This window comes from Rhinolophus sinicus, linkage group LG04 (assembly GCF_036562045.2).
Source record: "Rhinolophus sinicus isolate RSC01 linkage group LG04, ASM3656204v1, whole genome shotgun sequence".
Taxonomy (NCBI): Eukaryota; Metazoa; Chordata; class Mammalia; order Chiroptera; family Rhinolophidae; genus Rhinolophus; species Rhinolophus sinicus.
In genome coordinates this window covers 183,498,101-183,513,241 of record NC_133754.1, presented here as the reverse complement: position 1 = coordinate 183,513,241, position 15,141 = coordinate 183,498,101, and the positions used below count along the sequence as shown (strand labels likewise).

The 15,141-nt window shown below is 49.2% G+C and overlaps 1 long non-coding RNA gene across 1 annotated transcript; it reads left to right on the top strand.

The window, feature by feature from the left end:
- Positions 1-10,179: 10,179 nt before the first annotated feature.
- Positions 10,180-14,877, top strand: LOC141571198 (uncharacterized). Its single transcript, XR_012495980.1, has 2 exons — positions 10,180-10,237; positions 14,380-14,877. It is a non-coding gene; the product is annotated as an uncharacterized LOC141571198 (long non-coding RNA).
- Positions 14,878-15,141: the final 264 nt, after the last annotated feature.

Below are 15,141 nucleotides of genomic sequence, written 5' to 3'. Positions count from 1 at the left end.
AGGTCAGCATATCTCTTTAGCACATTCAAGTGTTTACCGAGCCCTTAGTGTGTGCCAGGAGTAACGTGACCAGGTAGGGATAGCTGGTAGTCAAGGTAGGCCTGGGCCTGCCCTGAGTGGCTCAAGGCTCACCGCCTCTGAGTAAGCAGCAGTCCAGTGCTGTGGTGAGGGACACTGGCATCTGGGAACACTGAAGATGGGTAGAAGAGGGGAACAAGAAATAAAAGAAGGAGAGGGAGAGGGCACAGGCTTTCCTAGACCGGGAATAGCATAGGCAGGGCCTTGGGCAGGGCTCCCAGGAGAGGAGTGGGTCAGGCTGGCCAGAGAACTGGTGAGTTGCACAGGACTGGGTCCTCAGGGCCCCAAAGAGGCTGCCGTGACCCATTCTTGTCAGTGTTCTCCTGTGTAGATCAAGCCTGGGTCACCTTTCTGTTTAAGTGCAGAGCTTCTCACACTTCAGTGTGCAGCGGAGTTGAGCTGGGCGGGGGAAGGGGAGGAATAGCTTACTTAAAATGCAGAGTCTCCGGCCCTGCTTTCAGTGCTTCTAATTTGGACAGTTTGTGGGTGGGACCCAGTAATCTGCATTTTAATCACCACCCTGTCTGTTTCCTAGGGCTGCTGAGACAAATGACCACAAGCTGGGTGGCTCAAAACAACAGAAATTCATTCTCTGTCAGTTCTGGAGACTGAGACTTACAGGGCTGAAATCATGGCGTTGGAAGGGTTCCTTCTGGAGGCGGCCACATTCCTGGGCTTGTGGCGCCTCACTCCAATCTCTGCTTCTGTTTTCCCGTTGTGTTTCCTCTTCTGTATCAAATCTCCCGTTACTGTCCTCATATAGACACTTGTGATGACCTTAGGGCTTGTCCGGATAATCCAGGATAACCTTCCCATCTCAAGATCCTTAATCTCATCACATCTGTAACATCCCTCTTGCCTTATAAGACACCATTCACAGGTTTCAGGGATTATGACCTGGATGTCTTTAGGGTGATTATTCAGCTTACTCCCCCATCCCCTAGTGATTCCAATGTAGAGGGTCCAGATATTCTCCTGAGAAACCCTAGTCTGAAGATTTCTTTAGCTGATGGCTGCTCTCTCACAATTCCCTGAGCTTAGACAAATGAGACACCATTCAGCATTCATTTAATAAGTCTTTATGGAGCTCCCACTCGACACCAGGCCCTGTGCCGGCTGCTGCGGACACCGGACACTGCAGTGAGATGAACCCAGCCCTTCAGGCTCTGAGCCAGACAGGGAGATACTGGGCTCCTGGCCCCTGAACCTGAGGCTAATGGAGAGAAAAGGCCCTCCTTTCTGATGTGTGTTGTGCCCCCCACCCCCACCATCCACCAGATTCTCCCCAGTGTGTAACAGCTCCAGGGAGGGCCTTGTCCATGGTTTCATCCAGAGCTCTGCTCTAAGCCAATCAGCACACGCATCTCCGGGAGACCTAGGGCGGCCCATTCGGAAGGGAAGGACTTTGGACCTACGGCTGTGGGAGGCCCTTTCTCCTGCTGGACTCAAGGAAGGGAGCAGGTAGCCTCCACTGTTCCCTGAAGATTAAGCTTTGCCCATGTAGAGCCAACCCAGGCTGGCCCTACTTCTGGGCTGCCTGTTATGTCTTGTTCTGCTGTCCTTATTTCAGAGTCAGGAAGCCTGTGACTTGCAGTCAGAAATATTCTCACTGATGCAATGTGTGGAAAAGGCAGCAGACCGTCCAGCAGGCCTGTCCTGTGTGTCCCTAAGCCTGTTCAGATCCCTGCTCACCCTCTCTCCTATTCAGCTCCCACTTGCCCATTTTCTATTCCCTGATACACCATCCGGCTGCCACTCCCATCCCGGGAGCCCCGCAGTTCTTATCCTGCAATGGTCGGCTTAAATGGTGTCTCCTCCATCCTGACTTCCCAAGCTCCCAGGCAGAAAAACCACAATAAGAGAGGCTGACTGACAGAGCAGAGCTCTCCCTGGATCAGAAGTACTAACGCCCTTCTAACGTGATCAGCTATGAAGAAAGTGCTGTTATGATCACACCCATTTTATAAAAGAGACATTAGAGGCTAGAGAGCAGACCTGAGGTCTGGCTGACTCCAAGTCCACGCTGAAAACCCGCCACCAACCGTGAGGTTCCTTTTGCTCAAGGCTCAGCATTTGGTTCCTCCTCCCCAGCCATTCCTTGCCCCTACCTCTCCTGCACCCCAGCCCAGGAGCACGATGGGGGCTGAGTACATTCATGCTGAGGTCAGGGGCCAAGTGAGCAGACTGTCCTTGCCACCTCTTGACGGGCAGACTTGCATACATCACGGACCAGAGCTGCGTGTGGAGAGATACACAGATGCCAGGTGTTTGGGGGGAGGAGTGATGTGGGGGCATCGGGCACAGTCGCCATAGACCCTTTAGCAAGAGGTTGAGGCAGCCCCTCACTGCTGTGCTTGGTTCGGCCCACAGTAACAACACCAACAACAAAATCCTGTCTAATTTTCGCCAGGCTAAAACCACTTCTATAGCTGCACTTCAGAAATCTGGCAACAGCTGCGATCACACAGTGCTTTCTGAGTGTGGAGTCCTCTGCTAAGCCCTCTATGTCCTTGACCTCACTGGCCTATGAGAGGCATGCCTGTATTACTCATTACACAGAGCGGAAAACTGAGGCTCAGAGAGGATATAGGTAAATCGCCCAAGGTCACCTTTGGGCACAAAGAACTTAGGCCTCCTGGTCCAGACTAGAGTACTTTTGCACACTGCCACACACTGCTGCTCCTATGGCAGGCTGGCTATCCAGTCCTCAGGAAGGGGTGGGGAAAGGAGACTGCTCTCTCCAGTCCTAGCAGGGTGACGCCAGGCTAGGAATTTTCTTTTTCTGAGCCTCAGCTTCCTGATCTGTAAAATGGGCACAGTAATAATGTCCTCCTCAGAAGGCAGTTGTGCAAATGGCAGAACCTTTCCATAGACTGTTCTCTCTGCCTGGGAAGTTCCTCCCAGGGTGACCAACCCCTTCTTTCTTTAATTCTCAGCTGGAATGCCCACTCCTCGGGGATGCTCTCCCTGACCACCCCATCCAAAGTAGCTATGACCTCATCCCCTGCCTCACCCACTGGTTGCTGTCTATCTCATTACCTTGCTTATTTCATTCCCAGCCCTTGTCACAGGCTATTCTTAGTTCATTAATTCATTTCTTTGTTGTCTCTTCTGCACCAGATGGTGAGGACAAGCAGCCGCCCCAGTGGTCTACCCCCAGCAGCAGGCACAGTGCCTGGCACAAGAGGGGCTTAGTAGACACTTGTTGAAGTGGCAAATAAACGAAAGATGATGCATGTAAAACATTTAGCACAGTGCCAGCCACGTAGCAATCGCTCAGTAAATGCCAGCAAACATTCTTGCTACGAAGGAAACACAGACTGGCAATTTGAACCTGTCACCTTTGGGTCAGTCACTCTTTGAGCTCTCTTGCCTTGGAGAGAGCACAGGGTGGGACCATGGTCGAGGACCCCCTCCCCCAGCAGGTTTTGAATGCTGTTTACCATGGTTGTGGGAATAGAATGGGGAAGGGTGGCACTAGTGGGGCACTAGCTGGGAGGGGAAGGGGAGGCCAGCATGCAGGCTGATCCAGTGCCAGGGGACCTGTTAAGTCATCAGAGACACCCTCACCCCAGCCCAGGTTGAGCTCACCTGTCTGTCATTCCTGCTTGTACCTCTCTCAGGTGATGACCTGTTTGTTTGTCTAATGTGATGGTCCCCGTCTAGAGTTCATGGCTCTGTCCCCAGATCTTAGCATGCACCTGGCACCTGGCACATAGTAGGTCTCAACAGGTAACTGTTGACTAGATTAATTAATAAGATGCATGGGAAGCATCTCAAGGGCTGTGATGTTTCATCTTTCTTAATCACTGACTTCTTTGAAACACTCATGAAATCTTCCGATCCATCCTCAGACAAACGCACCCACAGCGTGACTTATAATTTCAGGGATCTTCTGGATCTCTCCACTCCCACCCAGGTCATCCATAAAGCTCCGCTAGCGGTCTTTCTATTGGGGGTGGGGGCGTGGGATCCGGATACCCTGGGACACTGTGGGGAAGATGTCACCAAGAGGCACGCTGGTGAGCCCCACCTTCCCCCAACAGGCTGGCGTAGAAAGGGGGGAATAAGCCCCTTTTCGTTTACTCTCTACCCTCCAGGGGAAGGGAAGGAAGTGAGCAGGAGGCCATTTGGTGGGAGGGACAGAGAGCGGGAAACAGGGCCAGGAGGAGAAGGGCGCGAGAATCCGACAGAAGGGACATAACTCAGGCCCGCGGAGGAAGCGCAGGGCCGCCGGGGAACACAGAGCAAGAGCGCGGCCAGCGTGGCGCGGAGGCGCCGGGAGGGAACCAGGCCGGGCCGGCCGTCCGCGCGGGCGTCGGATTCTCTGTCAGAGCCGCTGATGAACGGGCCGCCTTCCAGCTCCGAGCGCGCCGCGCCGCGCCGCGTTCCTGGCAACCCCGCGCGCGACTTCCCGGCGGGGGCGGGGCCCGCGGAAAGGTTACATTTGCACAAAGTGCCTGCGCGGCGGCCCGGAGGGGCTGCGAGGAGGGGCCGGCAGCCGGCGAGCCGGGCGGGGAGAGGAAAGGCAGCGGCTGTCCGCGCTGCCTGGGTAATGGAAACATTCCTCCGGGGGCCGCGCAGAGAAATATCAGGTTCCCCGCCAGCCGCACACACGGTGTCTCCGCGGGGACCGTCCTGCCGCCGCCCGCTGGGAGGCAGTCCGCCGACGGGGCGCCCCCGGTCCGCTCGTCCTAGCCCCTGACCCAGCCCGTGCGCCTCAGCTGGTGCGCCCCAGCCTCAGCGCCAGCACCCAGCCGGGCACCCCAGCCCGAGGGTTTCTGTTCCGCGCACACGAGCCAGTGCTCTCTGGGGCGTCAACTCGCATTCGCAGCTCCACTTCTGTGCCTCAGAAGGCAGGTGAAAGGGCCCGGCTTTCCCAAGTCCTAGTATCCGGGCTTCCTGCCGACTCTCTCCCTCTCCAAAAAGGCCGGCGTGTGGCCGGAGCCGGGCCCTGCAGTGAGAGCTGACCGGATAGGTCCCGTTCGCTCTGACTTGGGGAGGGGGCCGCCACTTGCGTCTGACCCCACCCTCCCTTGTGGCTCACTGGGTCTGCCCGGCCCTCCGAGGACAGGGCTGCTGCCTCTGGCACCCAATTACGTGGTGTAAGCCTGTTCCTCTGCCCGCCGCATCGTACCATCCCCTGCTCCCAGACCATCTGCGGCTCCCTCTCACCGCCTCTACATTCTAGTTTACACCCTTGGGTCCTGTCCAGCAGCGGGGGTGGGGTGTGATGTCAAAACTCTCCAGCACCTGGGGTCTCTCCTGTGTGGTTGGGACTGGGGGTTGAAAGGCTTCTGACCACACCGGTGTCTATCCTGTGAGTCTCTCCGCACCCACCCACCCCTGCCCTCTCAGTCTCTTTCTCATTGGACTGGTTCTCTCAGTAGACACTGTATTTATTCGATGCCAACTAGATATTAACCAGATTCAGGGCCTTGCACTGGGCCCTAGAGGAAGCCTGGGCAGAACCAGGAACAGCCCCTGCCCCCAGGGAACTCAGGCCCTGGCAGGCAGAGCGGAGGCTGACCAGTGAGGAGTTCAGCAGATTTGGGTTTAAATTCTGTCCTTCCACTTCCTGGCTGTGTGTGTCCTTGGCCAATTTACTCTCTGACACTCAGTTTGCCCAGCTGTCAAATGGGGGTAGAATAGCAGTAAGAGCCACCTCACCGGGCTTACCTGGACTGACTTAAAGCAACAATGCCAGTAGCTCCTGGCACTGTGCATAATGGCTCTCTCAGTGGGACATGCTATTAGGATAAGGTCTAGAGAGAAGTCACAAGTCGCTGGAGCCAAGCATGGCACGGGAGTCTCCACTGAAGACGCCTGAGCACAGGGTTCAGAGGGCAGGATGATTTGGGGACGGGCTGGTGGGTGTAGCATGGAACTCCGGGTGCAAACACATCTAAAGGTCCAAAGCATGACTTATCCAAGGCACACGCACACCTGGACCAGCCATTGTCATATCTACAGTTCTCCTTTAACTAGACCTGAGGGAGCCTGTCCTCTCGGCTCAGGGGGCTGTGATGCCGGAAGGCACCACCCCTCATCTAGCTTGAACAAGGTGTTCTCTGAACCATCAAAGCAGCGGGCAGGATCTGCTGCTGCCATCTGGGAGGGCTGGCTCCTGCGAGCCCAGCAGAGACAGACCAGGGGGAAGGACACCTCGGATGGTGGGAGGCCTGTCATGTAGGTCCCGTCCGGAGATGAATTAGGCCTTTGCAGAAGCTTTGGCCCCCCGGTGTCCTGAGCTTCTCAGAACATGGTCCAAGGGCAAGTGGAGAAGGGACAGGGGGATCAAGGACATCCTGTGCTCATTTCTGCCTTGGTGTCACCCCCTGGGCGGTCTCAAGAACTGGTCTGAAATCAAAGGGGGTTCTGGCTCTCTCTCTGAGCTGGTGACTCACTCCAGGCCAGTGTGGTTGCCTTGGCCGGGAGCCCTCAGCCAACCACAAAGTGACAGTTGGCATTGAGCACTTAGCACATGCCGTGAGCTTGCAGGTATGATCTCCCAGCAGTCCTAGGAAGTAGGTCTCTGTTAAGTTCATTCTTTACAGATGAGGAGACTGAAGGTCAGTGAGCTTAAGCTGAATGCCACACAGTTAGTCATTGGTGAAGCTGGAACCCAAAGCCAGCCCAGCTACACACCAAGGTCTGAACTCTTAACTAAATGCCCTGAGCTACCTCTGTGGTGGACCCAAGAAACCAGCAGCAAAAGGTGTGTTGGGGTGAAAATCCCCCTCTAGCTGACAAGCTGCCTCCGGTAACATGCCTATTTTATAGATGAGCTAGCAGGGACTTTGCTTTGGTGGCTTGCCCAAGACCTCATTGCTAAGGCGTGAGGTCCCTACAAAGAGAGAAAATCTTAGTATATCAGAGCTGGAAGGGGTCTCAAGCTCTTCTAGTCCAAAGCTCATGTTCCAGACAGGAAAACTGTGGCCCAAAGAGGGCTGAGGCCGGCCACCCACTGCAGCTCTTCTCCGTCACCTTGGGCTGCACACCCCTCCCCACGGATCGCCCCTAACCTGTGAGTTTCATGGAGCATCTGAGAAGAAATGGCAGGTGGGTTGGGGAGAACAACAATAGAAGTGTCCAGGTTCTCATCCAGAGGCCCATGAAAGAATTCCTTTGGCCCTCTTCCAAAATTTCCTGCTGGAAATTCCAGCAAATTCCTCTTCCAAAATTTCCAGTGGGTGGGGGGGTGAGGGGAGGAAAGGGGAGGAGGGAGTAGAGGTGCTGGGGAGGGGGAGAATGTAGCCTAAGTCAGCCAAGGTCACAGCCTTTCTTCTGTGTCCTCCCAAGTCCCAGAGCTGACTTGCCCTCTCTGGCCCTGTGGAGGGTATAGTGGGGGCAGGGCAGGGGAATGGAGAGGTGCTGGGGCCCTGGGGAGGGAGGGCTTCCATTGCTGTCCCAACCTATTAGGAGTTCCTTGATAACTAGGAGAGAAGAAACTTCCTGCACCCTTTGTCCCTCCTTTCTCTTCACTCCCATCCCCCACCCCCTCCAACAAGTGAGAGAGGTGCTTGGCAGAAGCCCCCGAGGCTTCTCAGTTTTGCACCTGAAAAATGTGGGTGCTGCTCACCTCTCTAGGTTCTTCAGTCCGAGAAGCTGGGATCTAATAGTCTGTGATCCTGCTATTGACAGACCAGGCGCCTAACATCCTGATTGAGTCTGACATCTGCCCTCATTCATTGCACTGGGATTTAGTAGGCTCTTGGTGCAGGCAGCCCTATGCTAGGGACTGGGGTGCAGCTGTGAATAAGGGAGACCCTCATAGAGCTCCCAACCCGAAGGCCTGGTTCTCAGTCTAAGAGTCAAATACTATGAGTCTATGAGAGCCTTATTCACACAATTTAATAGTAATCATTAACTGAAAATATATTTACTGCACACATTCAACTGGCTACTGGTTTACTGATTGTGACTTCACCCCTGTTTTCATTGACCTGAAATATATGATACCAGCTTGTTAGAAAATCGAGTTCTGGGGATGTGCACAGATCTGCTTGGGGAGACTGTCTGTTGGGGACATCGATTCTAAGGGCTCTGAATGGGCCCTCAGGAGGTCTTGTCCATTCTCTGTCCTGTGGTTTCTTTTCATACTGAGAGCTTACTAAGATGGACCAGGCATGCCAGACTCTTCCAGAAGAGAAATTCCAGATCAGCAGGAGCCTAGTTACCACTCTGGCAGTGTAAGGCTTTCTGTTTCCACTTCTCATTTGAAAAGTGAGTGGGTCACTGAGGTCCCTTTAAACTGCAGATTTGGTCATCCTCAGTCTCTTGTCCAGTGTGTGTGTGTGTGTGGGGGGCTCTTCCTCTCCTCTGCCTTCTACTAGAGGAAATTTCCTCCTGGAGGAAGCATTGCTGGGCCAAGCTCTGCCTTGGCCTGGGGTGGGGGTGACGGAGAGCTAGCATATACTGAGCAAGGACTTGCTATGTCTCAGGCAGGGGCTGAGCCAACAGTGGACTGGAATTCCTCATCAGCGTGTCCCCAGGGCACCGGATGGCTGGGACAGAGGTTTGAGGTCCTCTGGCCATCCCAGAGCAGAAAGGAATAGCAGGCAGAAGCAGAAGCCCACACTCCAGGATTGGGCGGATGTAGCACAAAGAAGGAAAGACGCAAATAGGACCAACTGGTAGTGGGGGACCCTATGGGGGTGTGCGAGAAGCAGAGAGAGAAGGGAAGTTTGTTTTCACAGTGGCCACAGTGGCCAATTTTGAAAAGCATATTTGTAAGGGGTGTCCTAGGACGGAGACACTGGACTACCCCTACATTATTTCTTGAGGCTCTCATTTCTTGAAATTTACTGGAACATGTGATACCACTGATTGCATTTTGGTTACACAAATGGCAGAAACCCAGCAGAAGTTAATTAGGAAAGAAGGGGCATTTATGAGCTCAGGTGTGAAACCAAACACTGACAAGTGCAGGAACAAAGCAGGTCTCAGTGATGGCGACTGGGGCATGACACTCAGATTCTTCCAGGCCTCTAGCTGTTCCTGCCGGCTTCTTCCTGTCTCCCAGAAACAACTCCGCCCCACTCCTCTCTACTGCATGTGGCGTTTCTTTGGGAAGGTGGAGAGTAGAGAGGCATGATTTTTAAAATACTAACTTATTTTCTTTAATGGTCATTGATTTATTTAGTTTTTTCCTTCTTCTTGAGTGAACTTTAATCATCGATATTTTTCTAGAAATTCTCTATTTCACATATTTTCATATATAGTAGCATGAAGTTGCTCAGAGTGTTATGATTCTTAAAACTTCTGCATCTGTAGTTTTAGCTCCCTTTCATTTATTTATTTATTTTTTAAAAGATTTTATTGGGAAGGAGAACAGGACTTTATTGGGGAACAGTGTGTATTTCCAGGACTTTTTATTGGGGAACAGTAGTGTGTTTTTCCCAGGACTCATCAGCTCCATCCAAGTCAAGTCATTGTCCTTTCAATCTTAGTTGTGGAGGGCGCAGCTCAGCTCCAGGTCCAATGGCCATTGTTAGTTGCAGGGGACACAGCCCACCATCCCTTGTGGGAATCAAACTGGCAACCTTGTGGTTGAGAGCCCGACCTATAACCAACTGAGCCATCTGGCCACCCGGGAGCTGAGCCGCAGCTCATTGACTTCATTCTAGTTGTGGAGGGTACAGCTCGCTGGCCCATGGGGGAATTGAACTGGCAGCCCGGTTGCCCAGAGCTCGCGCTCAAACCAACTGAGCCACCCGTCTGCCCTCTCTTTCATTCTTAATATTAGATGTTTGTGCCTTTATTATTCTTTGCCTTGATTAACCTTGCTAGATGTTTGTCTATTTTATTGTCTTGTCCAAGAGCCAGCTTTTAACTTTGTTAATCACTTTTGTGATTGTTGATTTTCTTTTCATTTATGCTCTTATCTTTATTGTTTACTTCTTTTCACTGTTTTTTAAAAAGCCTTTTGTTTGTTTGTTGAAAGCTTTACTCATGTATGTTTAAATCGTTTTAGAGTAAATGCATTTAAGATTATATATTTCTCTATACATGTCTTCTTAATTGCATTCTACAAAATTTACTTACCTGTTTTTCCTCAGTGACAAATATTTCATAATTCCCATTGTGATTTCTGTTGATGTCTTTGAAGGTGTCTGTAAATAAGTTCCCTTGCTTATCCTGGATCCTGAACTGAGAGGTAAGACAAAGAGTGGGAGGGTGCGGCGGGACTGAGATGAGGGGAGGAATGTTCTTTTTTTAAACTGATAAATATAAGGTTGGAAGATGAGAGTAGATGTGACAGCTAAATGGGTTTCCTAATACTGACAATGGAGATTTAGCAGCCTTAACCCCCAATCACTGTGATGGTGGGTGGGGGACGGAGAATGACTACTGCCTGTAGGCAACTCCCAAGAGAAAGGAAGTTGGTAAGTCAAGCAAGCCCATGTTATTTCGCTCACATTGACTGATCAGCTAAGTCACTCTTCCTCCGTGGGGCAGAGAATGGAAAGGGGCAGAGACAAGCTGGTAGCGTTACACTAATTCAGCCCCCTCCACACAGAAGGAAACATCAGGAACAGGAAAGAAATGTTCCTACTACGATTTCCTGTTGAACCTGTGAGATGGGAGTGTGCTTTTTAGTTTTCAAAGATACAGATGTTGGTTGTTTTTAATCTGCCTTTGTTGTTGTTGTTGACTTATTTTGAGGCTATGTAGTTAGGTATAAAAAGCTTATTATTGTTGGATCTTTTTGGTGGATTGTTACTTCAATCATCCTATAATGTCCCTCTTTATCTCTATTAGTATTTCTTGGCCTTAGGTGTATTTTGTCTGATATTAATACTATTATATTAGCTTTCTTTTATTTAGTGTTTGCCTTGTATATCTTTTTCCATTATTTTTTTTCAATCTTTCCCTTTTCTTTTGCTTTAGAGTGTTTGTCCTAACCAGCATAATATTGTATATTGTTTTATTTGTTTTGATCCAATATGACATTCTCTGCCTTTTAAGAGACAAATTAATTAATATTTATAATGATTGTTGATATACTTAGAATTACTTCTACTATTTTATTTTGTTGTTTTATTTACCCAACCTTTTAAAATTATTTCTCATGTTCTGTCATCTATTAAATTTATAGTTTTCTTTATTCTCCTTTTTTTTTTTTTTTTGATAGTTTGGAAACTATAGCTGTATGTTGGTTGTTTAACTGGTTGCCCTTACCTGTTTAATATTGACACCTAGAAATATATTTTCCTAACAATGTTTAAGGCATGTGACTCACATTATATTTCTATTGGACAGAACTACCTTATAGGAAAATATATTTCTATTATAGGTATCAATATTAAATATTTAAGGGCAACCAGTTAAACACCAGGAATACAGCTATAGTTTCCAAACTTTCAAAGAAAAAAGGATTTGAGCTTTTATGTAATCCCCCCTCCTTGAGTCTAGGCAGAACCTAGGACTTGCTTCTAGTCTATAGAATATGGCAAAGTGATGGGCTGTCACTCTTGTGACTATATTGTTATGTGAGACTGTCTTGCTCTAGAGACTCTGTCTGAGTCTCTGATCCGTGAACATAGCGATCTTCATATTTACTTAGGTCATCTTTAATTTTTCAGATGGTTGGGTATAGAATTCTAAGTTTGAAGTATCTTTTTTCAGGATTTTGGAGGCATTTGCTCCATTGTGGTCTAACTTCAGTGGTGCTATTGAGAAGTCTGATGCCATTCTGATTCTTGATGCCTTGTCACATAATGGGATTAATAATGAAATATAATTTAAAAACCTGGTTTTTCCTTATGTGGGAGCTTGTGTGATTTTTCATTTGTTCTCGGTGACCTGAAATTTCACACTGATGTGTCTTAGTGTGCAAATATTTTCATCTGTTTTATCAGATACTTGGATATTTTCAATCTGGAAACTCATACTGTTTAGTTCAGAGAAATCTGCTTGAATAACTTAACTGACAATTTATACCCCCTCTTCTATTTTCTCTATCCTTTCTGGGATCCCTTTTATTTAAATGTTATATCTCCCAGATTGATTCTCTAACTTCCATATCTTTTCTCTCCTGTGCTTTTTGTCCTTTTGATCTGCTTTCTGGGATATTTTCTCATCTGCGATCTTATCTTCCAACCCTTCCTCTAAGCTTTTAATTTGTGCTGTCCAAGAGATGTTTTTTGTTCTCAAAATGTTCTTCATTAATAACATCCTGTACTTGTTTCATGTGGGATGTATCTCTTATGTCCTTGATGACACTGAGATATATATTTGTTTGTTTTTTGGCATTTTCTTCTCCTTGTCGTCATCATCTGTGTTCCCTCCAAGTTGTTTTGTATCTATTTGTTATTTCTTGTCTCTGAGTTAGGCACTTCCCTCGTGTGCTTGGTGATCCCTGACTTCTGCACATGGAAGCTTTACAGAGCTCAGAGTCTGCTGCCCACCAAGGAGTCCTCTGGAGGTTATCTGGCTGGGCTCTTTTGCTGGGCAACTTCTGATGTCGCTGCCTTTAAATCTTTCTTCCTGGGCTTCTCAGGTCCACAGAGAATTGTCTTTCAGTCTCCTGTCTAGAGGTTCATACTACCGTGTTTCCCCGAAAATAAGATTGGGTCTTATACCGTGTTTCCCTGAAAATCAGACTGGGTCTTATATTAATTTTTGCTCCAAAAGACGCATTAGGGCGTATTTTCAAGGGATGTCTTATTTTTTCATGTACAACAATCTACATTTATTCAAATACAGTCATTTCATGTTCTTCTGGAACATTGTCATAACGTACTAAATGTGTCTGTCTGGCTGAGGATCTTAACTGGGGCTCATTTTCGGGGTAGGGCTTATTTTTGGGGAAACACGGTCAGCCTGGCTACCAGTTGGGAATATCAGTGTTCAATGTGAAGATTAGCTTCATTCCCCATTTTCATGAGATGCTCTGGCTGGATCTTTCCTTCTCCAGTGCAGAGTCCCTTGCTTTTACCCACTCCAGGGAATAAACCATCTGTCTTCTGTTGGGATATGGTAGAGGCAGTACCTTGGGGGATGGGATCTTGGTTACTAACTGCTCTTTAAACTGTCTTTGAATAAATCCTCTGTGGTTCAATCTGGTTTTTTACCTCTAGTGCCAGAAGTACCTGGTACTCAGTTCCTGAGCCTTTGGGGTTCTGTTTGTCCTACACTTTCCTCACTGCCACCTTAGGATTCAATTTTTTGCATCAACTAATTCAGTTTTCATTCATTGGTGTGCTTTCCAATTTCAAAATGATCCCATTTTCTTTGTCATTGCAGTATTTTAAAAGTTATTTTAAAGAAATTTCAAAAGGAAGCAGGGATAACTGCCTGTGTCTAATCTGCTATCTCTTAACGAGAAACTCTCACTGTTGTTTTTTCATTCTACTTAATTCTTTTTGATAGTTCCTAAAACTTAGTCAATTTTGACCATAGCAGTTTTGTGGTCTCTATCTGCTGGATCTATCATTTAAGGTTCCTGGAGTGTCCAATCCTGGTGTTGGTTTTGCCACTCACTCTTGTTTATGACTGCTTTTGTTTTGTAATTTTTTCTTTGTGAGCTCATCTGCAGAGACCTTTGTCTGTGGGAACCCTGGGCAGCTGGGGGTGAGGTCATGGCCCTCTAGGGAGTGTTTGCCTTTGTTTCTGCCCAGTGCCAGGGGCATTTCCAGCCAGGCCCTCTTTTTTGTGTTAAGTTCTTGCTTTTAGAGTCTCTAGGCACACCAGGAAGCAGGGCAGTGTAAATTCAAATCCCAAACCCCTTGAGGCTGAGTCTATGGCAACTAATTCTCAGGGTATCGGTGTCCCATCCTCTACCCAGGTTGTGCAGATGTGCTTCTCGCTTCTCGGTGATCTGTCTGAGCAGAGAGTGGGTTTCTTGTTGGTTTTTTTATCCTCTTCTTCCTTTTCACTGAGAGTATAATTCTGGAGACTCTGGCTTGGAGGTGGGTCTCATTTACAATTCCTGGCTTTGTGGAGCCCAAAGTCTTATTTTTTGTCCCCATAGAGGCTGTAAAATCCAGTCCCCAAGCCCCTGAAACCCACAGCCACCTTGCCATGCCCGCCCAGCACAGCACCAACACCAGCCTTTCTGATTCCTGCTCTGGTTTTCAGCTACTGCTTTGTTTTTATCCCTGGGGAGCTCCCCTCCGTTCTCGCAAGCTCAGCCATGCATCTAAAAGGATATTTGTTATATTTTAGCCACCATTTCCAAGTGGTATTTTGTAGCAGGAGGGTTTTCTGCTGCCTAACTCACAATACTGCTGGAAACCAAAGTCCTGTGTATTTTGTTTGTTTCTAATGTCTTTTGCATCGCTGTCTTCCCCACAGCAAAACATCAACAGAGGCTCCGAGAATATGGGGTAAGTGGAATTGAATCGCCACGTTTCCACCTAATTGGTGACTTTGCCAAGAGCCACAGCACAGCCAGTCAGGGTTCCTCTGGCAGTCCTGCTGGGAGCAGGAGTGTCAGAGAACATTCCGGACCCATCCTGAGCTGGACCCAATCTACCGTGGTACCGTCTGAAGTCCAGCCAACCCTCCTAGGCATCCTGCCCTCCAGCCACACACCTGATCACAGGCTCAATCTCACCTCTCTTTGAACTTGCAGTCCCCACCCCCACCCCCCCAGGTGAGTACTGGTCCCAGCCGCCTGAGGCGGCGCTGCGGAGCTTCCTGGCTGTTTGCTCACTGTCCGGGCCCCCTCCACCGGACTTGCGCTTCCCGGGGTGAGGCCCATTGCTTTCCTTCCTCTCTGTATCTCTGACATCCTCACCAGAACGGCGTAAACACCCGAAGCTCTCAATAAATGTGTGTCTAATGCGTGAACCAACGAGCTGCATTCCCACAGAACCGGCTCCAAGCACCGATTTTGGGTTTCACAAAATTAAAGCGGCTGTCACCACCGGTGGCTAAACCGAACCTTGACCTCCCTACATCATGTGGCAGACACGGGCCCTGCCCTGGAGGAGCAGAACTATCCGCTGGCATTTTAATAGGGAGGTGGCAGGTCACTCGGGTTAAAATGGACTCTAATTAGTAGAGCCGCCTTGGGGGACGGGGAAGAGGGAGCAGACAAGAGGAAGAGAGACT